Here is a 26,716-nt window from a genome sequence, read left to right on the forward strand (position 1 = left end):
CAGTCATTATTTGCAAAGCCCTATGGAAATATTCAGATGTCATTTCACTGTCCTTCTGTCTTATGGAGAAAATTTTGCTCCACTTAACAGCAGTAGGGAAATACAATCCTAGTTGCATGTTAATTCGTTACACGTTCTCCCGATTGTGTTAGTCAGTCATAGGACCGTCTGACTCTAATTTACAATCCGTAATACATTTTTGGGTGTCAATATTAGGGAGTAGGCACGCTTTCAAAAGTGTCTGCCAATCTTTGTTTGCAGGTTCATGGGTATTACCCAGATCCTTGATAAACTTCTGACATCTGGCTAAATGCTTCCAGGGATCGGGGAATTCTGAAATGATTAACTACAGCTCTGATCTGGTCCACGGGCAATACATTGCAGTATTCCTGGTAAAGGTTATTCCGTGACTATCGGTCCTCCTATTGGGAGTTTCTATTTCCAAGACAGGATGTAACCCAACCATTCCATTCCTAATTTGCTCACTGTGAGGTGTTATTGTCTCTGTGTAATGAACAGTCTCACACTTACCGGTGGCTGTGATCTCACCAGTCCTTTCAGTGGGGGACACCGTCACTGCTCTTATTAGTTGGGCCGAGCCCACCTGAGTTTCCTTCAAGGTGGCTGCCTGGATGAGGGCTGAGAGTGAGATGGATGCATCATTTTCCTCAGACCTATGACCTTGGAGAGAACTTAGGACAGGGTACAATATACATGGGTTAGGATTAACACATTTTACATGAGTGACCCTATCGTTTTCCAGTGCACCATTGATTGTAGCCATTTTCTCCCCTTCGACCTGTGTCAGTAATGGTGTGCTCGTACTCACATTCCTGCCAGGTTTGGTACCTGCTGTGTGAGTCAGTTCCCTTTGCACCTCCCCCTCTTGCTGCCACGAGTTTAAACAGTCGTTATGTCTGATCCTTTGTTTTCTAGATTTGATAAGACATATTCTAATACCTACATTCTGCAGTACCCCTGGTTCAAAGCTACCCACCCTAGGGAATGATGCCCTATCTTCAGCAGTCATACGTACCCATTCATTGCAATAAGCCTCCGCGTGTGTACCATATTTCCCACACATAATACACCTTGCTGACCCCCTGGGTCGCAACTCTCCTGCCTGAACCCTCGCTGCTGTACGTCTCTCACTTGAGCACCTGGCTCCCATATTACCAAACTAAACAATGCAAGCAGACGGTGAAAGTCCTCCAAGCGCCCTTCAACTGCTCTCGCCCACGTTGGCTAGTACAACGATACGCTGTCTATAGTGGATTGCAATGTACCCAACCTAGCGCTCCTATAAGACCTTACAGCACCGCAATTTCTTTCGGTGGTGGATCTGTTGGAATATTTTCCTGAGAGAGACAGCGAAAAATTCCTTTTCGGCATCTTTCCACTGGAATGTTTTGTAGGGAGAGAAACAGACTATCAATCCCCCTTTCCAGTGGAACTGCAACAAAATGTGATAATACATACAAGCGCCCATATGGAGGGACCAACTGTAGTACAGGATTCCTCCGGATGATTTTCAATGTTATATAACAAAGAAAAAGTGCATATAGTGATGTACCATTTAAAAATGTAATATACAATCACATATAACAACAGAACAATAAAAAAATCAGTGCATGGTATCCAAGGTACAGAGAATCCAAAGTGCGTAATTACCAGCAGTAAATGACAACTGTCTCACGGCAGTTCTAAGAGCATGAGGATTTATTTTCCACGGCAACTGCAGCTGTAGCTTCCTCTGTCTTCTGGTCCGTTTTCAAACGCACACGGTGTCCCCTTGGATATAAAAGCCTAAACGCTACATCACTATATGCACTTTTTCTTTGTTATATAACATTGAAAATCATCCGGAGGAATCCTGTACTACAGTTGGTCCCTCCATATGGGCGCTTGCATGTATTATCACATTTTGTTGCAGTTTGCTTGAGATCTTTTCTCTTGGTGGAGGTATATATGAGAGTTACCTCTGTGTGATTTGTACATCAATTAGCTGCCTATTCCTAGAGCGCACTGATAATTATTCATTCTTTGGTTTCTATCCTTTCCAGTGGAAGCCCACTAGGGATATTTCCTGTAAAGTGAAAAAACCCTTGTTTACACAATAACGTTTACGTATGCTCCCCACAAGGCATATGACACAATAATATCACGTTGTGCTACGTAGAACATACGGACGTGCGGTTCAATCGCACAGCCTATAGATACTAGTTATCTATACGCCCGACGATCGCGGGAGTCGAATTCACAAGCTGCGCTCCTCAGCCAGAGCGTAAAAAAAACCTTTACTTCAATTCACAATTCCCTATCACGCTCCTGTGCAAGTCTCCTCACGACTTGCGTATTTCTCTCTTTATGTTCACGTAAGGTAGCGAACCTTACGCTGCCGGGCCTCTACTAACCCAGTGTTCCCACAGGACCCGAATTTCCAGGGTTCAGCTTTCGGTCACTCAGATACACCTTGTTTTTCTTTTCTCACTCCCTTTGACCGGCTACTTTACCCCAGAGGTAGTACAGTCTAAACAAAATATCAAGGTAATCTTTTGAAATTGGATAGTTTTGTGCTATTGTATTAAATGTATACTATCCTGCATTTAATTGAACTCCTGTACTTTGTCCATGCCATGTGTACAAACGTGCATTCGCAACTCAATAAACCACACAATCTATAAATGTGAGCAATAAAAACTACTATCGCTAACTAACACAACACTTTTTCCCGTATTAACCTAAACGACCAGGCCGGAACTGCCTTTTGTGTTTTACAATTACACCCTTAACACACTATTTCAAATATCTATATAGCAAACAAATGTATCCGATTTCACACAGATCTATAATGACTGTAATAACCTATGGCAACAGTATGTGAGAGAGTATGCAAAGTATCGGTATGCTTTTTGCACCAAAATTTTTTACACACGTTTTAAATAGCTTTTTTCCTGTGTCCTCCGGGTTACATCAGCACCTCTTAAGACTGCAGTACAGACGTGATCTAACAACACAAAAGAGGGTTTTAAAACAACCAAACAACCAGAAAAAGGTTTACCTAAAGATGCGTCTCCACCCTTTGTTGCTAGATCAAAGTCTGTTTTATGGCCTGCAAGTCTATGAGTGTGTGAAAAACCGGACTGAGCCCCCAATTGTTAAAGCTGGTTAACTTACAGGATGAAAAAGCAATACCTTTTACACTAAAATTCGAGCTGCTGCGGCCGCTGGATGTAATCCTTAACCTACGTACTTTTTACCCACTTAGCGTACACAGGCCCGTACCATGTACGCACTTTGCGTACTCACGCCACAACGGACGTACAAAGTACACACTTTGCGTACACACACACCGACATGCTGTAAGCACAATGCAGCTACATATGTGGCTAAAATACACTTTAAACTTTTAGCAGGAAAGGAACACGACACCAATTGTATTTAAAAATGTTGGGATCTGACCCACCAACAGTTATTTACTCAAAGGGGCTTACAACGATAATACAAACACAATAAGAGAAACGGGTACAATCAATGATACATACGTTTGTTTTGCCAGCGTCACCCGGTCCCCAGTCAATCAAGATAGATGACCTTCAGAGAATGTGAATGACTGGCCAGGCAGCATGGCTTTTATACATTTGTCCAAATCATGATACAATAGAAACTGTAATCTCTTCACCCATAGGTCAAAGGGCTGGTCATTTACAGTACAGGAGGGGTCATAGGTCGGTTTGAATAGGTGGGCGATGCCTGGTCCAGGTGCACTTGCAGATGGTCTCCACTGGGTTCCCGCCGAATATCAAGAGTACAGTAAATACAGTTAATATTAATATTCTGTTCCTGCGCATATCTATGCGCAGGAGCGTGCTATCTTCTGCAAACTGCTACCGGAATATTGCTCTTAAAATACTGTACAGCTGGATACCAAACAACACCTCCTAACCTAATTCTGTCCCCTCATATCCTGTAAAGGTGAATCCCTTTGTTGTTGTACCTTTTAAGCAAGTGTAACTCGCTGGTGTGGTCCATGTGGGCTGTGTGTAAATCGTGCACTATGTGGATTAAATATAAAATATGTCTTTGTGGCTTTTCCAAGTGAATACAAATGCTACCGTAATTACTCATACCACGTGCTAATATGCACTACCGCGTGAGCGATTATACGCAACTTGCGGGCATGTGCACATACGGCAGAATAAGTACACGCATGGAGGCCATCTGTGTGGTGTTTGTACGTGATGCGTGTGACAATAATATTTTTGACTTCGACAATACTATCCCTTAAAATACCCTCCTGTACTTTCCCCACTATAGATGTAAGACTTATGGGTCTATAATTACCCGGTTCAGATTTACTTCCCTTTTTAAATATCAGCACTACTTCTGCTATACGCCAGTCTTAGGAACCATGCCTGATGTAAGTGAAATCCATCTATGGCCAAAACTAAGTGCTCATTACCTAGTTTATCTAGTGCTTTTCTATTACTACCCCTTTTTAATCACCGTTTATTTTAAACACTTATTGGCTTGATTCAATTTAGCGCTATATAAATAGGGTTGGGAAGGAGGTCCGGGAGCTATTCAACTCACCGCAATGTTATACCCCACTAGTGGATTCCTGCTCGCACAGAAATCCGACTAAACTAGTGCAGAGATGCTGCTTTCTGCTTTTAGCGCGGCACAAACAGTATCACGACAGGCTCTTAGTGTAAGTCAGAGAATGCTGGATACCATGACTCAACACCTGGTTTATGGCGTGGTAACCTGTATTTTCCAACTAACATGTACTAAGCAGTGATAAAAGTGGAGAAGTTGCCCATGGCAACCAATCAGCTGCTCTGTATACATTTATAGTATGCAAATGATTAATGTTACGTCAATGCTGATCAGTTGCTATGGGCAACTTCTCAACTGGCTCACTTCTCCACTTTTGTCACTGCTTAGTACATGTCCCCCCAAGGGGTCTATTCATGAAGCAGTGAAAAGTGTGGATAAGTTGCCGATGGCAACCAATCAGCTGCTCCGTATAATTGTATAGTATGCAAATGATAAATTTTACTTAAATGCTGATTGGTTGCCATAGGCAACTTCTTCACTGGCTCACTTCTCCACTCTTTTCACTGCTTCATGAATAGACCCCTAAGTGCTAGGCGCAAAGGGGACAATTGAATAGATCTGGGACCTCCTATTCAGATAGGGTTGAATTGAATCTAGCCCTTCGCCTACCGGGTGGCATGTACTGTCGGAGATTTTGGTGAGTGCCAAACGCTATCAAATATCCATTTTCTGTAGAAACACCTACTGTTAACTATCTAGGAGAATAATTAGAGACATTGCCATATTGTTTAGTACTAGTCTAGAAGAAGCAAATATTTCTCACACTAATTATAGAATCATTTTTTATATTGTTGAAAATGCAAATCATTTCCATAGAACGAAGAGTATAATTTAACAAGTTGAACTCTCCTTGTTTCCCTCTTCTGTAATTATTGGTAGAGATATGACTTCAGACAGAAATACATAGTGCCTTGAAAATAATGTCTTATTTAAAAATAAGGTATTATTTTCTGAGTGTTTTTGAGTTGCCTTCTTGTGTGCGGGTGCGGTGTGTTTGTATAAGAGCATTGCACAGCATTAGTCTTTTCAAGCTACCTAAACTATAAATAACACTTAGCTAATTAGTGATAATACAGCAATCCACTGTTTGCAGCATACTGAAAAGTGACAATACCTTGAGAGTGAGGGGGAAATTTACAGGGATAATCTCATTCGAACTATAAAAAAAATGGCAAAAAGTCCGATTTTAAAATCGTTGGGCGTTATCGTTCACACAACGCAAGCCATGCCGGTAATGACATCATTATGTCAACCCCCTTTTCATCCCCTTAGGGGAGGTTTATTAAAATTCTAATTACGTAGTTTTCCTATTTCCCACCTGCAGAATACCTATGTTAAATGAAATTTTCCTAAAATATTGGGAAGAGAATTAGTGATGAGTCAGTGAGTGAGGGCTTCTGCATTAATATATATAGATATATAAATATATATTTATTATTTACCATTTCTTATATAGCGCAGCAGATTCCATTGTGCTTTACATAATGAAACAACAGGGACAAGACAAACAGGGTAATAACAGACAGACATAGAAGTAGGAAGGCCCTGCTCGCAAGCTTACAATAATTCCTACATTTTCAGAAGGGGCACCCTGTCTGATTCCCCTTTCCCCATCTGCGCCACTCATTCCCTGTAACACAGCAGACGTCAGTGGAAACCCTCACTGCAGTGAGAATGCAGCTGCTGCTGGAAAGAGGTGACTGCAGGAGGACTGGAGGAGCCACCAAGCTGCAGTGCTGAGACAGAGAACATGAAGCAGAAGAAAAAAACACACACACTGGGGGTTGGGGAGCAGGAGGATAGCCACAACAATGAGTATACAGTTGGGGAATGAGGAACAATAATGGATTTATAGGTGGGGAAGGGGGCACAATAATGGGTATGGAAAAGGGAGGGGTGGAACAATAATGCATATACAGATGGGTAGAAAAGGCCACAATGTATATAGAAAATGGATAAGGCATAACAATGGATATAGAAAAGGGAAGGATCACAAAATGAATATACAAATGGAGAGGGGGTGCCATACAGTATGAATACAAAATGGTGTCCTTTATGGGACAGATAGGGTCAAACGCTTATACACTGTACTACAAGCGGATTTAAAAGTGCGCTTTGACAGAAAAGGACAAGAAAGGACAAAGATCACTGTCTGGTTCGTATGAGATGAGACAGAGTTCAATATTGGATAACTTTGCGGCTAATCCTGGTACATAAATTGTAGATGATATTATTGCTTATACTCATAATTGAGGCAACACTGCTCACTACTGTCTATTGGTAGTAATTTATATTTTCTAGTTAACTTTATACCTTTTAAAATGCTTATTCAGGATTATTCCAGAGAGCAGGGTATTTAAGATGCCATTTGTAAGTTAACTTCAGCCTCGTTTTGAGTCTTGAGATTGCATGCAATGGTGTCCATATTAAACTAACACTGAAGCACGTGGTGGGGATCTCTGTGAAAACACCCTGAATATTACACTAAGCGAAGTATAATCAAATCATTTTCTCAGTAAACTGTATGTATTGGGGCTAGTGTTGCCTTGTGGGGTGTGGATCGGGTCAACAGTAACTAGGTCGACAGTCATTATGTCGACTGCTATTGGTAGACAGTGACTAGGTCGACACAGTCATTAGGTCAACCTGGATAAGGTCGACATGGAAAAAGGTCGACATGGGGTTGTTGTTTTTGTGTAGTTTTCTTCATAACGTTACCTGGAAACCCCAATTAGTGCACCGTGTCCCCTCGCCATGCTTCGGGCAAGGTTACTATTCCCAAGCATAGTCCACGTAGATCGTAAAGTATGAAAACGTTTTTTAAAAATGGAAAAGGTCGACACCTTTTCAGGTGTCGCCCTTTGCCACGTCGACTTAGTGACCATGTCAACCTAATGCATCTCGACTAATGGTTTGACCCAATGAGTGTCAACCTAAAGACCGGATACCGCCTTGTGTGTCTCGGTTATACCTATGAATCAAGAGACCCTGGTTCCACTAGGAACATTTCATGGTACAGTCTTCAGGATACAAAGGGGGAAATTCAAATATTTGAAAAGTCGGTTGGGTGTCTGGTTTTTCCTGCCTATTAGATAGGAAAAAACAGACACCCGACTGACTTTTCAAACATTTGAATTCCCCCCAAAGAGTTCACTTAATGTACAAATAGTATCATATTGTGTAGTAGATCTGGAGCCTACTATAAAGTGATGGTAGAGTGTTGTTAATATATTAAGCCTATACGTCGTAAAGATCCAGGATGTGGGTTAGATGTAATGCCACCCGAGTTCGGTGGCAATGCGGGATGCCGGCCGAACTCAGAAGGTTTTTTTAAATAGGCAATTACTTACAAGTCAAAACCATGTCTTGTAAGTGATTGCCCCTTCAAAAAAAAAAAAAATCCGAGTTTGGCCGGCACTCCGCACGGCCGCCGTCCTCTGTCATCATTACATCCCGCCCATGATGTAAAACATGTTTATTTGAATGTACATAGTAAATCTGAAGACTGTGCTGCTGCAGCCGTGCTGAATGTTACCACTCAAACCCTTACTGAGGACTGGGAGTATAAAAAACAATTGCATGCAAAAATAGGCACATTGAAGAAACGCAATTTGACTGGCACTACACTTAAACAGTAGTACCTGGGTGCCCTCCCCCGGACCTCTAAGGAACAATGTGTAGCAGTAAAGACAGGCGGCACTCCTAGGCACGAAAGGTGCTAAATAAAGGCACCTGCAATGTTGATATCTACATGCTGTGAGCTATCCGTTTTTTTAAAAGCCTAGGAGTGCCGCCGTCTTTGCTGCTATATCGATCTCTCTCTCTCTCTCTATATATATATATATATATATATATATATATATATATATATATATACTGCTCAACAAAAATAAAGTGAACCCTAAAATAACACATCCTAGATCTGAATGAATGAAATATTCTTATTAAATACTTTGTTCTTTACATAGTTGAATGTGCGGACAAAGAAATCACACAAAAATTATCAATGGAAATCAAATTTATTAACCCATGGAGGTCTGGATTTGGAGTTACACTCAAAATTAAAGTGGAAAAACACACTACAGGCTGATCCAACTTTGATGTAATGTCCTTAAAACAAGTCCAAATGAGGCTCAGTAGTGTGTGTGGCCTCCACGTGCCTGTATGACCTCCCTACAAAGCCTGGGCATGCTCCTGATGAGGTGGCGGATGGTCTCCTGAGGGATCTCCTTCCAGACCTGGACTAAAGCATCCGCTAACTCCTGGACAGTCTGTGGTGCAACGTGGCGTTGGTGGATGGAGCTAGACATAATGTCCCAGATGTGCTCAATTGCATTCAGGTCTGGGGAACGGGCAGCCCAGTCCATAGCATCAAGGCCTTCGTCTTGCAGGAACTGCTGACACACTCCAGCCACATGAGGTCTAGCATTGTCTTGCATTAGGAGGAACCCAGGGCCAACCGCACCAACATATGGTCTCACAAGGGGTCTGAGGATCTCATCTCGGTACCTAATGGCAGTCAGGCTACCTCTGGCGAGCACATGGAGGGCTGTGCGGCCCACCAAAGAAATGCCACCCCACACCATTACTGACCCACTGCCAAACCGGTCATGGTGGAGGATGTTGCAGGCAGCAGAACGTTCTCCTTGGCGTCTCCAGACTCTGTCATGTCTGCCACATGTGCTCAGTGAGAACCTGCTTTCATCTGTGAAGAGCACAGGGCGCCAGTGGCGAATTTTGGTGTTCTCTGGCAAATGCCAAATGTCCTGCACGGTGTTGGGCTGTAAGCACAACCCCCACCTGTGGACATCGAGCCCTCATACCACCCTCATGGAGTCTGTTTCTGATCATTTGAGTAGACACATGCACATTTGTGGCTTGCTGGAGGTCATTTTGCAGGGCTCTGGCAGTGCTCCTCCTGTTCCTCCTTGCACAAAGGCAGAGGTAGCGGTCCTGCTGCTGGGTTGTTGCCCTCCTACGGCCTCCTCCACGTCTCCTGATGTACTGGCCTGTCTCCTGGTAGCGCCTCAATGCTCTGGACACTACGCTGACAGACACAGCAAACATTCTTGCCACAGCTCGCATTGATGTGCCATCCTGGATGAGCTGCACTACCTGAGCCACTTGTGTGGGTTGTAGACTCAGTCTCATGCTACCACTAGAGTGAAAGCACCGCCAGCTTTCAAAAGTGACCAAAACATCAGCCAAAAAGCATAGAAGCTGAGAAGTGGTCTGTGGTCACCATCTGCAGAACAACTCCTTTATTGGGGTGTCTTGCTAATTGCCTATAATTTCCACCTGTTGTCTATTCCATTTGCACAACAGCATGTGCAATTGATTGTCAATCAGTGTTGCTTCCTAAGTGGACAGTTTGATTTCACAGAAGTGTGATTGACTTGGAGTTACATTGTGTTGTTTAAGTGTTCCCGTTATTTTTTGAGCAGTGTGTGTGTGTGTGTGTATATATATATATATATATATACACACACACACACACACACACACACACACACAAGGAGTGTGCAATAAGTTTCTGGATGTGCAGTGCATACTGTAGGTAGAGTAGACACAATCTGACTGTCTGGTTGTGCACTTTACTTTCTGGCTACAGTTCTTGTGAAATGACAAGGCACAGAACTGTATATAAGCAACACTGCACAACGAAGAAGTCATCATGTTCGCTTCCTTCACTTGTTATGGAGCTCAACAGAGGCCACTGGAGAGACATGATCTTTACGACTACAAGAGTGGTTGTGACAACAGGAGAGCATTGACCGACTGAGAGCTGATTTTGGGGAGGAAGGACCGTCCTGAACCATTGTATTTGAGTGGTTTGCAGAATCTTGGTGCGGGAGACAGTCCCTGGAAGACATAAGAGTTTTTTTTTTCTTCAGGGTTTGAAACGGTATTTGTGTTTCAGGGCATGATAAGTGAGGGGTATTTCAGTAGGTGAAGTATGGTAAGGAATATTTGAGTGGGCCAGTTATGAGGATATGGCGTCATGGTGAGTGAGCAGTATTTCAGTGATTGTGTAATGGTGGTAGTAATGGCCAAGAGGTAATGCACACAACATTGATGGGTGAGTGAGAGACATACCAGTGGGTAGGTGGTGTATTTGGAGACAGGTGTGTTGGGTGAGGTAGTGTAGTAAATGGAGCAATACTTACATCTGAGACTGCACTGTTTCTATGTGTGGTATGCAGTTCGACAATAATTACGTAGACACTGAATATGTGGAAGCCAGCTTCTCAGCTACAGTATGCCGATAATCTTAAAATGCAACTTTAAATAATTCAACAGTGTTGCTGGTACATCTTTAAACCTGTTGCTCGTCCAGCGTATTTAGAGTTATGTTAGCGGCACTGTTAAAAAAAACTTTAACTTGCTTATTGTTCGAAAGCGGTCTTCCATGTATTCTCCCTCCACACATGCTCCATGTAACAGTGATGACATTCTGGGCATTACAGATCTACAGGCAGCAACTGTATCATGCATTATACAGGAACAGTGAAGATAGATTCCCCATGATACTGGCAGAAGCTGCCCTGTGAGTACACTGCAGTCCGGTTCATTTTCTACCAATTGCTGATCTGTGACCATTTGGCCTTTATGTTTGTGTTGCTAAATCAACCAGTGTCGGTTGTCAAATATTACTTTATTGAAAACAGAAAAACAATCACAATGTGTCAGCAATATAAATATTGAATTTTATTAAAGTTTTTTTTTTCTTTTACATTAACACATGACATTGGTGCATCCCAGTATATCATCACAATATTTAATTGCAACTGTTTGAGTCATATCTCAAAAGTATGAGTATCACAACATTACAACCACAGCATGACGTCCATACACCGACGATGATGGCACCTTCTCTTTAATTACCTGTATGGACAGCACTAATTAACTAATTCATGTGTTATGGCATTTCCTATAACAAAAATATACACTCTATATTGTGAAGAGATAGATTGTGAATGAAAACCTTTTTATTACCACAGCTTATGTCCTAGATGGCAATCTACAACATTGGTTTCAGCAGGCAGAATACTGAGAAATTTTAGATTTAACTGCAGTAGATATAATGAGTTCTATTTGCCTGTAGCTGTGATAGAGACTAGAAAACAATGGCTAGTTTATTAGAAACATCAACAGTCGCCCAATATTACACTGAAATGCAATGAACACTTTTTGTTCTTCACCAGCTTTGGAAATGTGATCTTCCAGTAAGAATCACTAAACTCTGAATATATATGTGTGTGTATAGCTAGCCATATTTATACACACATTTATGCAATACTTTTGCCAACTTATGCACGCTGGACATATTTCAATTAAAGCTGTTAACACAGAGGAAAAACATCCCTCTGCACAGCAATCCTCCGAGCTTGTCAATCTACTGACAATGACATATCTGAAATGACTGATAACAGGGAACAGCATCTTGCAGACAGCTGCGCAGCAAATATAAATACATTCACAAGTATCTGAAGTTCTGTTATGCTTATTCATGTGCCTTTTGTTATTCGATCAACTTACATTTTTGTTTTAAAAAGTGTTCAGACTTTCTGAACATTAGGTTCCTTACTATAATTCTTAGCACAGTTAATACATCTTCCTAATCAGAGGCACCAATGTAACTCTGTCATGTTGTAATAAGACCATCAATTGTCGCATTATTTTTCCAATTTAGAATAAAAGTCTCTTTTAAAAAGTCTATCTATCTAGTTGCTATGGAAAAGTAGCAAGGGCGTGGCTACAGAGAATCTAACCCCGAGTTTCAAGCAAATATTTCATTAAAATTAAAATAAATTTTATTAATAACCACTTATGTGATATACATAAATTGGTATATGCCAGTATAGCTAAAAACGTATACATTTTGAAAATAATTCTCAATTATAACATTATACCATGCACAAGTGTGACTACAGCTGTTGTACAAGGTCGGCCCCAGGTATTCTGAGAGCCTGGCATTGCTCCTGAGAAGATTGAGGGGATAAAAAATAAAAAATTAGGAGTTATCCTTGAAACAAAAGTGTCTTGAAAATCAAACTAGAAAAGGTTCATTCTGCTGTAAATGTACTAACTGGTAATATATGCAATCTAAAAATATTTTCAAAAGCATAACTTAAGTATGCAAAAATAGTTTACTTTTCATCATTAAATATTACTAAGAATATGCTATGCTCTAAAGACCCTCAGGGACTTACTTCTGCATTACTATTTAACATACGACTTTAAACTATTATTTTAAAAATTAAGGTAAATGGTTATCGTAGCCTATATTGTCCCATTCAAAGTTATTTGGCTTTCAAAAATAAAAACAAATTTGTTTCTAAAACCATCAACTGGTGGACTGCAATACTATTGGATTCTGCTGGCTATATTTTGCTAGTTAAAAGGTAAATCAGATGTAGAAGAATACTTTTAGTACACTTATGTCATACATTTATTAGCTTGCAGAAAATCAATGCACTTGGCTCTGCTTGATTGGGTATTCAATTCACATGGTACTGACAGAAGCCCACTATTCAGTGTAATATCCACTGTTCACCAAGCCTGAGTCAATGTATTAAAAGGGCACAAAGCCAATTGGCTAATAAATTGTGCATGTGATCCGTAGATTACCTGTAATGGCTTATTTAGGGCAGTTTTATTGCACTCAAACATAAAAATAAAACCAAAAAACCTTTGTAGCACATCAGTATTATAAATGAACGTATACAATTTGTGCTGGTAAAACAGACATTTCAGTGGGCGGTTATGTTCATCCAGAAAAGGAAATCACAAAAAAAAAAAAAAATTGTACCATTTTAAAACACAATTATTTTAAAGCAGTTTGAGTACTAAACATTCTCTGAGATTTGGCTGCTGCCATCACATAGCAAAATATGTGATTAAAAAAATTGTGCCATAGAGTCTTCTTTCATCAGCCAACCAGGTCCATTCAGGGATTCTGGCAGGATTTAGGATCTAGAAGAAAATAAAAGGTTTTATTAATTTACATTATACTTTCCTCGGGACCTAAGAAAACATTGATTCATCATTTTGGTGAAGTGGGTATGTTTCAAATGAGCCTTAGGAATTAACACACTGATTTTTTTTTTAAATGCACTCTACAAAGCTCACCATGAGAGTTACCAACTATAATTAGCTTTTATCTAACTAGTGGAACAGGCAAGAAAAGTTAATGTCTAATTAATTACTACAATTTAGTGAAGATCTGCACCAAAAATATTGGACAGGGAATATGGCCAAAACACAATAAGAGGGCATCTGCATCACAGGGTTGTAAGGATGGCGGTGTGGCCAGTGCAGCTGCAAACCCAACTGCCAGGTGCCCGCTGCATTGCAAAACCAGCGGTGCGTCCGGCTCCTACTCTCCGGATACCCTCACAGCTCCAGCACTGCGTGGGGACTTTCTCATTACCCGCTATGCACTAACACCTCCCTCCCAGGCATAGCCTGACAACAACACATGGCAGCATTAGCTCCAGGTACCTCAGAAATAGAGTTTATATCACATGTATCCGTTACCCCAGAGGTAGGCTGCAGGTGTGGAACTACAAATCCCAGCATGCCCATCAGGAACAGACTCCCATATGCTATCCAAACAGTAGATATTTGTAGATTGTTCTGTATTTCATGAGACTCTTCCAATGACTTGAAAGAGGCCAACATTGCATGCTGGGTAGTACGCCTTCTATTACTACGGTACGGGCCTGTCAGATAAAATATTAGATAGATACTGGATAAACAGAAGACCCAGAGGTCTGATCTGGATCCTCTAGGCTTATCGGAATCGGCAATGGCCTATAGAGCAGCAGACTAGATTTCAGTGTGTTCCCAGATGTATAACCTCATGCAGCCTGTTCAGAGTGGAGGGGAACTTTGCACTACCTGTCCTCGGGAGATGGGAGCACCAGAGAGTGCAGCTGAGTGGTAAGGCTCAGAGATGAGGGAATGTAAGAGAGTCTGCAGAGCAGGTGTGTATGTTGGGGTTGTACAGATGTAATGTGGAAGTTATGTTGTCAGACTAAGCATACAGAGCACTATAACATTGCTATTAGTCATGGGCAAAGTGATTCACTGAACTGAGTTGAGACACATGACTCAGTTCAGTGGAGTGTCTCGAGTCACATGACTCATTTGTATTGGAATGTATTGCAGAGACAGTGCACATGATTCAGTGAGTTGCCAGAGAGACTCAGCGCAGGCAGACCAGTGCTGGTGACTCATGGAGGGAGTGACTCAGTCCAGTCCAGCTAGTTATTCAGCTGCATTGATTGGGGGAGGCAGCTGCTTATGCACTGATTGTTAATAAAATATTAACATAGATTCAGTGTTATGTTGATATATTATTAATAACAAATTATTACTAGTTACTGAATATGCACATTACTTCTGGCTTAACAGCCATGAAGCACATATCATTCAGTCACAATCACATTGAGCAGGAACAGTGAGCACTAATGAGTGATAACCAGTGAGGCTAATGCTGAATGAATCAGATCCGTCCACTGAGTCTACACAGTGTACAACTGTCTCGACTCACAGGCAGACTCAGGAATCAGGATGAATGAATCAGGCACAGCAGTGCAGCACTCACTGACTGGTGAGTCGTAACTGCTCCCTCGCCTCTCTCCCACTGGGTGTAACCTAGTATTGCCACTGGCCAATCACAACGACACACTGAGTCTCCTCCCACTGGCTGAGAGAGGCTACTGCTGCAGCTGTCTTGACTCATTAAACTGTGAGTGACTCGAATCATTCATACTTCCTGATGATTCGAGTCACTGTGTTGAGACAGAGAGTCAGTAGCCATCTCTAATTGCTATACTGATTTCAAATCTATACACTGTTGCAGTAAAAGTTGTTAGTGAAACTAACTTTGACTGTCCTTCTTTCTGTGCTTCTACCCCCTCATGGTTCTGCCGTTTTATCCTTGCTTGGATATCTTCATCTGAAAAACAGAAAATTCCTCAATGTACCACAATGTATACAGATGTGTCCTCATGCACCTACAGTATATATCACATGGTGTGAGACGTCCGGTGTGACTGAGATGCTCCGAGGAGTGGCGTACCAGTTTGCCTTTAAATTTTGCATATTCGTCGCATCGCAGGCGCAATAAGCTGCACACATATGCCATAGATACTGGTCTGGGACTTTAACCATAAAGGAATTAGTTTTACATGCATACAATGTCACAAGATGAAACATAATGGGTCTCATCATGTTTGTAGGTAAAGCAAAAAAAAAGCAAGAAGCTGGGCAAAACCATGCTGCACTGCAGGTGGGGCAGATGTAAGATGTGCAGAGAGATTTCGATTTGGGTGGGGTGTGTTCAAAGTGAAATCTAAATTGCAGTGTAAGAATAAAGTTATTTAACATTTCTGGGCTACTGTACATGCAAAAGCAGCCAGTATTTACCCTGCACAGAAACAATATAAATGTACTTGCTCCCCTTGTATGGCAACATTGTTTGTTACTTGCTTTTTTTGCTTTACTTACAAACATACATCCGGCCTAATGTGTGTGCTAGCAATGCAGTCATGTTGCTTCTGGTTATTTTATTTATGTGAATAACACACACATTTTGAGCAAAAAAAGACACTCACACCTGAGTTGCCCAGGACCTGGCACAGCTGAAGCCACAGGGTAAAAGGACACATACGTACATGGGTAAATCCAAGGACATCATACAGTGTAAATAACACAGCTCCTTTTATTCACATAAGAAAATCTACAATCAACTTTGCAGGGCAAGTTTGTTAAGATACTGGGATTACTTTTCAATTGCCCATGCAGTATAACCCCAATTAAAGGACTTAGTCAGAGCTGCTCGTAGATGTGCGAAAAAACACACATCTACAATGAAAATCTCTGACATGCAAGGGGACGCATGGCACAGGGCTAATCTGCCCCGCATGCCAGGCCCTAGCCCCCCCCCCCCCTGCAAAGGTGCGAAAGCACTGCACAGCAGCGATGCTTTCACACCTGGCTAGTAGCTCCCTGCCTACGCAGCCTAGCTGCTGCTGTCAAGACCGACGGCTACCCGCTATGTTTTGGGTCACAGCGGCTGATAGTGACGTCACGCAGCTGCAGCGGCCTGTCCCAGCAACGGTCTGGACACGCCTGCATTGTCCGGACCGTGCCCCACCAACACCACCGACACGCCCGCCTCTGCCTGTCAATCAGGCAGAGGCGATCGCACCAGTGAGATGCTTCACTGTGTGCACATGCGCAGTGCGGCCACTACGTGTGCGTACACCACATAGGGCTTCCGCCTGCGATCGCTGCCGTCGCAGTGACCAGGTCTGAATTAGGCCCTAAGTCGGGAGATGCCATTTAACCACTTAACTGGCTAATGTTTGTTTCCAAAAAATGCTCAGAAATTGTAGGCTTATATGATTGAATTAGGTTATCATCTATTTAAAACATATCCAACATGATTTAATGAAATAATAATCCCATGCGGCTGCAGATAGGGGCATGCACCAGGCATACACAGGGATGCAGCTACTGCTGCTTATTTTACATTTCCTCGGAGTCTGCAGAGAAGAGCAGGCGCCAGGTGCATATTAAGAGGCAACAGACCTTTGATCAAAAGTGTTAGGAAAAACACATGGAAAAGGAAGCTTTCTTTGCAAAAGAAGTAGCAAGTATTGTGAAAGCACAAAAAGATGGCTTTTAGGAAATATAAGCGGACACAAAATAATGAAGAATTTATGGATAAAGGTGGAGCCGTCGATTTAGCTTTTCTAGACTTTAGTAAGGCTTTTGACACTGTCCCACATCGCAGACTGCTAAATAAACTCGAAAGCTTGGGACTGGATACTAAGATGGTTGAATGAATAAGATCTTGGTTGCAGGATAGATAACACAGAGTTGTAGTAAATGGAGTGCATTCACAGGAGGTAAATGTTACCAGTGGAGTACCCCAGGGATCTGTACTTGTATCAGTGCTTTTTAATATCTTTATTGATGACACTGCAAATGGCATTGAAGGGAAAGTATGCCTTTTTGCAGATGACACAAAAGGTATACAACAGGGTAGACACACCGGGAGGGGTAAAACAAATGATTGAGTATCTAGGTAGACTAGAGGAATGGTCAAGTGTGGCAATTACAGTTTAATGCCCAAAAATGCAAAATCATTCACTTGGGTCTCACAAATCTAAAGGCTAAATATAGTATTAATGGCACTATACTGGAAAACTGCTGAGGAGGAAAGGGATCTAGGAGTCACTATTTCAGGTGACTTAAAGAGGCAGGTAAGCAATGTAACAAAGAAATGAGGAAGGCTAGTCAGATGCTTGGTTGCATTGGGAGAGGAATCAGCAATAGAAATAAATAAATAATAATGCCACTGCATAGGTCATTTGTATGGCCTCATCTAGAATACTGTGTACAGTTCTGGAGGCCATATCTTCAAAAGGATATTAATACATTAGAGACTGTACAAATAAGGGCAACTAAAATGGTGCATGGCCTACTTTACAAAACATATGATGTAGAATGAAAGACTAAAAAATCTCAATATGTATAGTTTGGAGCAGAGAAGGGAAAGGGGGGACATGATAGAAACTTTCAAATATATCAAGGGGTTTAACAAAGTCCAGGAGGGAAACATTCTCCAAGTGAAGAGAAGCAATAGGACACGAGGACATGCACTGAGACTGGAGGGAGGTAGGTTCAGGGGAAATCTGAGGAAACATTACTTAACAGAAAGGGTAGTGGACAACTGGAATAGCCTCCCATCAGAGGTGGTAGAGGCTAAGACAGCAGAGCAATTTAATCATGCATGGGATAGACATAAGGATATCCTTACAAAGAAATAAGGATCAAATAAGGTTTGAGATAAAAAAAATATGGAAAAAAGAAAAAGAGGGGCAGACTAGATGGGCCAAGTGGTTCATATCTGCCATCAAAGTCTATGTTTCTATGAGGTGGCTGCTGCTGACTTTCTTGGCGCTTGCAGAGAGGAGCCGATGCTGGGCACACAGAGATGACTGCTGCTGACTTCCTCGACACCTGCAGAGACGAGCAGGCACCGGGCACACAGAGGGGACTGCTGCTGACTTCCCCCACACCTCCAGAGAGGAGCAGGCACCAGGCACACAGAGGGGACTGCTGCTGACTTCCCCCACGCCTCCAGAGAGGAGCAGGCACCGGGCACACAGTGGGTCTGCTTCTCACTTCCCTGGCTCCCACAGAGAGGGCTGCTGTTGACTTCCCCCGATGCCTGCAAGCGGGCGCTGGGCACACATTTCCCCCTGTGAGTGCTCCTTTCTGCAGTCGCTGGGTGGTAGCTGCTGTACTGGATGATCACTGCAACCAGCAGACACTGGGAGCAGAGCCATAGGTGCAGAAGGGTCAGGAGGTCCCTCTAAGCATGCGGCTGTTGGAAGATTATTTTCCAGCAGTCGCACAGTAGGCGTTTCTGACTGGTTCCATCAGTTGGGACCATGTCAGGGAAATTCCAGCCTGGTGTGGGCACATCTGATGCGACCACACCAGGCAAGTGGTTATAGCAAGTAACTAGTAACAGTATACTGCATTATCCAACTTAACTGCCTGACTAGTTAGCGTGGATGTCTGTGTACACCTCGGGAGGGTGTGAGCAGGAATCCAATAGTTGCAGATTTACAGGATGGTCAAATTAATAGCTCCTGACACTCATCCCAGGAGCTTAAAAAACTCACGCTGAATTAAATTCCCCGCTTTAAGAGGTGATTCAGTCAAAACATTACAGGACCTATTTTATGTTAGAGCATCAATTTTAAATTAAAATGTAATTCTATTTTAATTGAATGCATGCACAATTTGTCAAATTTCATTTTGGAAAAAAAAAGGTTGCTACATTTAACAAATGAATGAGTAGTTTTAACATACAGTAAAGGTCATTGGAGAAAAACTCACCACATGAATGTCCTTCAACATCATCCAGAAGATTGGCTGTGGAGGCGGCTGTTCCAAAACTGCAGTTTATGTAAAGGATAAAACAGCTGGGTGTGAGGATCACAAGCTAATGCTACCATTTTTATATCATGTTATTTTGCACTATGAGCCAGTCATGGGGACAGTAGTGATTACTCAGTGATCAAAATCAAATGGCAGTACAATGTGAGCACCAATGTTACAGAGAGGACAGGGTCCCGGGATGCGGTCAAGATGCCGCCGGCCGGAATCCCGGCGGTCGAAATACCGACGCCGGAATCCCGACCGCTACAATCCCGACATATTCTCCCTTCCGTGGGTGTCCACGACACCCATAGAGGGAGAATATAATAGTGTGCCGAGCGTGGCGAGCCCGCAAGGGGCTGCGTTCCGCTCGCCACCCCTGTCGGGATTGTGTGGTCGGGATTCCGGCGTCGGTATTTCGACCGCCGGGATTCCGGCCGGCGGCATTTAGTACTGATCCCCAGGGTCCCATGTGCACTCTCCCCAGCCTGCTACTTATTGTAGCCAATTAACATGAATTGCCATTTGCTAGTCTTGTGAAAATAGAAACATGTTGCTACAGTTTGTGCTTTAAGATAAGGTACTGGATCTTCTATTTGTTGACAGTTAGATAAAGGGAAATAATGTCGGTTCTGGCAATACACTTTTCTAAAACCAAACAAACTAGAGATGTGTTTGTGGCTTTAGTTTACAGGTTCACCAAATTGCTCTATTTTCGGAGAATGGTATCGCATATGCTTTATAAAGGTTACGAAGCAGTGATGGGAAACAGATGGCCCATTGGGCCTTCATCTATGGCTCTCTCTCTCTCTGTGCTCCATATTCAGCCTTAAGCTGGGTGCACACTGGGCGATATATCTGCTGTAAGCACAAACAGTCAATTCGATCAAATGGCCAATATATCACTAGCGTGTCGGTGAGTGTATACAAATAATATGTCTGTGAACAATGTCAGTCACAGACATACCGTGTCAGCTGTTCAGCACAGCCGATGGCCGATATAAATGCGCATCTGGCTTTGTGTACGGGTGGTCTACCACCCATACATTGGCTGCAGGGGCTTACGTTACAGCTGGGCAGGCAATTCAAATGCCCGTCCAGCTGGATGACAAGACCGATATTTCATACGGCCAATCGGTAAGTGTATATTCTAACCTGGATCGACGGCTCTGTCCGCCGACATCTCGCTCTAGTGTGTACCCAGTGCACACATCTGTCTATTGGAAGTAGTGTTGAATGAAGAGAAACAGGAGCACAGTAATACAAAAATACATTCAAATCAAATACTTTTCAGGACCCTGTAATAGAACAATTATTATTTTAATCAAAAATGGTATAAGCATGCAGGAATCACAGGGACACAGCAAACACAATGTTGCTGACTATAAGGGATAAATTTACTAAAGCGGGGAATTGGTGATGTTGCCTATAGCAACCAATTAGATGCTGTCTATCATTTTTGTATTGCCTTTTACAAAATGATAGACCGCATCTGATTTGTTACTATGGGCAACATCTCCAATTCTCTGTTTTAGAACCTTTAGTGAATTTACCCCTAAGAGTCCACTTATGTACTAAAAAGTACAGTATGCTTATCATGTATAAAGGCCCAATGTTGGGAGGTACAGTATACATGCAGGAGAATTGCATTGTGCAATATCAAAGGATACACTTGGTGTTTGAGCAAATGCTTTCTCTTGGATTTCCTCATCTTTGTTTTCTCTGAAAATGCTCTGGCAATCTCCAGCAATTTCTTCCTGGTTGCTGAAACAAAGAAACCTCTCCTCAATAACAATTCACAGCAACTGCAAACGCCAATAGCAGAGATTGGAAACAAAATTACATTGTAAATAGAGCCTAAATTGTTATTTTATCTTATGTATATCAAGCACCAAAGCTGCTACACAAAACTAAGAAAATGCAATATTGTTAACAATTGTAAAACAGAGCCTTGCAAAAAGCATAAAACACATAATATTATATATGTAAAAGTGACAACTGTAAAGTTTTATTATAAGATTTTGCAGGAGTGACTTATGTATGACATTCGCCGCTAAACTTACAGTGGTATGTGCCTTATGAACAAACACATATTACATACAGGGATGCCACAACCTTTTTGGTTGGGAGGGGTTAAGATATCATTTCATTCTACCACCCCTAAATCGCTGAAAGTTGCCCTCTCAGGGGAACCTATGATTACCTGCCACACCACCTACCTGATGACAGAGATATCTATCTAGAAAGGCGGCCGCCGTCAGCTTACCCACGAATGACTCACATGTGCGGCTGCATCGCAACTGAGTTAGCTGCGCCCATGTGTGACCCGTTCATGGGAGCATACACAACCATGCAATCCTATGGATCATGGTTGCATACGTGGTACAGACTTTCCAGACTTTCATCTGAGCCCAGTTGGAAATGGGGGGAGGTCAAGGGGTACCGTGAGGGATGAGGGTGGGAGGAAAAAAGGGAGCTTACAAAGGTGGGAGGAGGAAGAGGTGAGGAACATATGAAGTGGAAGGTGAGAAAAGTGCCCCCCCCCCCCCGGGACCAGCCCACAGTAACTAGCCACACACTGTAGGGGTTGGAGCAAGGTATAGTGTTGTGTGGCCAATCCCAGGATCGGGACCGGCAGGATCCCAGGATTTAGGCCAAAAATCGGCCAGGATCAATCCTGGGGATTTCGGGATCAGGCAGCCCTTTGTTTTTTTAATGCCAGGCAGCGTTGAGCGTCCTCAGGATGCTCAGACGCTGCCCGACACCCTCCTTCCAGCTCCCCCTATGCAGTGTGACGTGAGTCAAAGGTCACGCTGCACAGCCGTCACCTGCCGCATGGAAGGAAGTGGCCAACCCTCCCACCCTCTCAGGTATCTTGGTGAGTTATGGGGTGGGGCGGCTACACAGGTAAAAAACAATACTGGGTATCCCAGGATTGACCATTTTTCAATCCTGATACCCGGGATTGAAAAAATGGCCCGGGATTGGCCACCCTATATAGGGGGGGAGTAGGGACGTGGAGGCAGAAGGAGATGGGCTGTGGGAAGGTAGGAGGTGGAGCAGACTGGAACAGGTATTACTCTGCCCTGACACTGCCTGTATTAAAATGTAGATGGTGGCTGCACTTCGTCCCACGGCCCAGTACTTTGACTGGTACCTCTCATAATATTTGGAGGTGAGCCCCCCTTCCCCTTCCCAGTTCCAGTGCCTAAGGTTACATATGATCACCTTTCTTACGCTGTCCTGATATACTTTACTGCCTTGGTTCCACATGGTCCCTAACAAGTTAGCACTCTGTCTAGCAGGGTTCTATACTTGCATACTCTTAACAAATCATGTTTTATGGAATTCACTGTCACAGAACATGTAGGTAATGACGGTACTATTCACCTGTTCATGATGCATTTGTGTTTGAAGAAACATCTTAAAAAGCAAAGCTAAAGGTGGGAGTGGGGCAATCTGAACCTTCATCTGATTAACCATATCTTATCACTTCATGATCTGGTTGATGACTAGGAATTTGTAGCTTTTTATTAACCAAGAAGTAGGTAGAATATCATGGAGCATATTTATTAAGCGGTGTACTGCCATTAAGCCTGTGAAACCTTTCTGTGCTAAAATTATCCAGAATCATCAGCTATCGCTATGGATAAATTATATCTAAGAGGGCATGACGCCATAAGTAAAATATAAAAGTGGAGACCATCGCTGGATTAAGAGAAAGGTGACAGGGGTGGTCGTCCCGGAGGCGCCACACAGTGCTGTGAAAAACTGAGGAGTCCCCTCTGGTGGCTCAGCTGTTTTGCCGCCAAGGATCTCCTCCATCTAGAGTCAGTCTTGCGGGATAGGGATGTAAAATCCTGCAAGACTGTGACCCTGAGCTGGTTGCGTCTGTTAGTGGTGTGGCGTGCTGTCTCTGAACATGCTGCAGCGTCTAGGTAAGATGCTGCATCCCTTGTGTGTGTGTGTGTGTGTTCAGGATTTGCCAACACTCTTAGTAGTGGGGGCCTCAGAAGTTCATTGCCCCTGGGCCCTCACCAGCCTTAATCTGGCCATGGTGGAGACTAGCTAGTTTACAGAATTTAGAAATTCAACAAAAATGTCAAACAATTAAAGGATTGGGCAACAGTACCAGTTGGATAAATCAATCTTGTGGATTTCTTTTTTTAGAGAATAAAACACATCATTCTTAACCTATATCTAATTGTTGGATAGACACATTGCAGCAGAATGTGTCTTGCACTTAACCTTCCTATAGACATGTCAAATGTTATGATGGTTAAAATGTTGATATCTGGAAAATGTTGACAGATGAAATGTCAACATATGACATGTTGGCATTAGGGTTAGAGGTTTACATTATGGCCATGCCATTATGTTACAACTCGACATCTTGCATGGCGATATGAAGAACATGATGACACGTACTCTGTCGCCATATAGTACAGTATGTAGTATAAATACTACATGTTGACATTCCAATTAGTAACATAAGGTATGTATACCATAAATCTTTTGGGTATGTGGTGGTGGTAAGGGGCATATGCAGGTGTGATACCCGCCTTCAACAAAGCCAATCTCACTGCAGTTGAATAGAGTAGAATGAACTGTTTTATGTCTGCCATGTGAAGCAGCAGTGGGATTGCATACAAGTCTAAAGAGGTTAAATGACAATAGGATAGGGGCTAAAAAAATATGCTAAATAGACCACAAGGGCGGTGGTTCTTAATCAGGGGTACCTGTACTCGCTGGATGTATGAAATATTCACTCTGGAGGTTCAAGACATGCTGCACCACTAGGTTTCATGTCAGTTTTACTTGTATAGTGCCTAAATAAAATGATGAAGCTATCATGGTAATTGTAATATTGTTAACATTAGAAATAGGGCAAGGCTGCCTACTTTCCCACATTCTACAGGAGACTCCCATGTCAATGCAAAGTCACCACTGCCTGGAAAGGTAGGCTGAAGATTTGTAAGGTTTCCAAGCCGCAATTACAGACCGTGCATGCACAAGACTGGATGCATCAGGGACAGTGGCGTAATTAGAAGTTTTTCTCCCCCAAGCCAAAAAATTCTTCCCCCCCCCCCCCCCCAATCCCCCATAATTGCCACTATTAAAGGGACAAACATGCACGCGCCGAAGGGGCGCGCGCCACCAAAATGGGGCGTGGTTTCATTGGAATGGGTGTGGCTTTGCACAAAGGGGCGTGGCTTTGCAGGAAAAGACTTCCTTATACCCCAGTTTTGCAACCTGCACGCCCAGACGTTAGCCACCACAGGAAAGAAAAATAAACCTGATTCATGCCCCTTACATTATTTGTCATTTTTCCTCCTTATAGTAATGCCCAGTATACATTATGCCACATACTGCAATGGCCCTTAGACATTATTCCACACACAATAATGCACATGACACAATATGCACACACCATAATGCCCCCGACATATTATGCCACACACCGTAATGCCTGTGACACATTATGCCACACACCGTAATGCCTGTGACACATGACGACAGGAATCGCAATGCCCGTTATACATTATGCTACACACTGCAATGCCCCTGATACATTATAGCACATACAATGCCTGTGACACATTATGACACACACTGCAATGACCCTGAGACATTATACCACATACCACAATGCCCGTGATATAGTATACAACACACAGTAATGCCTGACACATACCGCAATGCCCGTTATACATTATGCCACACACTGCAATGACCCTGAGACATTATACCACATACCACAATGCCCGTGATATAGTATACAACACACCGTAATGCCTGACACATTATGACACACACCGCAATGTCCGTGATACATTATGCCACACACTGCAATGACCCTGAGACATTATACCACATATCACAATGCCCGTGATATAGTATACCATACACCGTAATGCCTGTGACACATACCGCAATGCCCGTTATACCCTATGCCACACTGCAATGCCCGAGACATTATACCACATACCACAATGCCTGTGATATAGTATGCCACACACCGTAATGCCTGTGACACATACCGCAATGCCCGTTATACATTATGCCACACTGCAATGCCCTTGAGACATTATACCACATACCACAATGCCCGTGATATAGTATACAACACACCGTAATGCCTGACACATTATGACACACACCGCAATGTCCGTGATACATTATGCCACACACTGCAATGACCCTGAGACATTATACCACATATCACAATGCCCGTGATATAGTATACCATACACTGTAATGCCTGTGACACATACCGCAATGCCCGTTATACCCTATGCCACACTGCAATGCCCTTGAGACATTATACCACAATGCCCGTGATATAGTATGCCACACACCGTAATGCCTGTGACACATTATGACACACACCGCAATGTCTGTGATACATTATGCCACACACCGTAATGCCCATTACACATTAAGTCCTACAGTAAGGCTTCTAATTACTTTTAAATTACCTGCTCGTTGCCAGGGGTTTCATGCTCTTGGTTCCATGCACGGTGCCAGGGGTTTTCATGCTCAGGGTGTCATGCTCGTTGCCAGCTGTTTCATGCACTGGGTGTCATGCTCGTTGCCAGGGGTTTCATGCACTGGGTGTCATGCTCATTGCTAGGGGGTAGTGCTTGTTGCTAGTGCTGTGCTCCCAGTGCCACATATGTCCCCAGTGCCAGATATTCCCCCACGGTGCCAGGTACTCACATGCCCCCAGTGCCAAATATAGCCCCCCCCCCAGTGCCACATATGCCCCCCAGTGCCAGATATTCCCCCACAGTGCCAGGTGCTCACGTGCCCCCAGTGCCAAATATAGCCCCCCCCATGTGCCAGGTACACATACAGTGCCATATATGCCCCCTCAGTACCCCCCCAGTGCCATATATGCCCCCTCAGTGCCATATATGCCCCCTCAGTGCCCCCCGTGCCATATATGCCCCCTCAGTGCCCCCCCATGCCATACATGCCCCCCCAGTGCCATATATGTCCCCTCAGTGCCCCCCCCCCCCCCCACGCTCCCCCGCTGCTGTGAAGGAGGGACAAGGAGGGCACAGCGCGCGCCTCTCCCGTGTCCCTCCTGCATCTCCGTCGGCTCTAATAAAGGAAGTGCCGG

General features: G+C 43.2%; 1 long non-coding RNA gene across 1 annotated transcript; it reads right to left on the minus strand.

Annotated features, from left to right (window-relative positions):
* Window positions 1-11,306: 11,306 nt before the first annotated feature.
* On the minus strand, window positions 11,307-21,355 carry LOC135040083 (uncharacterized). The gene is made up of 4 exons (XR_010234036.1): window positions 21,261-21,355; window positions 19,549-19,607; window positions 15,514-15,586; window positions 11,307-13,596 (listed from the first exon to the last, which is right to left on the minus strand). It is a non-coding gene; the product is annotated as an uncharacterized LOC135040083 (long non-coding RNA).
* Window positions 21,356-26,716: the final 5,361 nt, after the last annotated feature.

The sequence above is a fragment of the Pseudophryne corroboree genome, chromosome 2 (assembly GCF_028390025.1).
Source record: "Pseudophryne corroboree isolate aPseCor3 chromosome 2, aPseCor3.hap2, whole genome shotgun sequence".
NCBI classification, from domain to species: Eukaryota; Metazoa; Chordata; class Amphibia; order Anura; family Myobatrachidae; genus Pseudophryne; species Pseudophryne corroboree.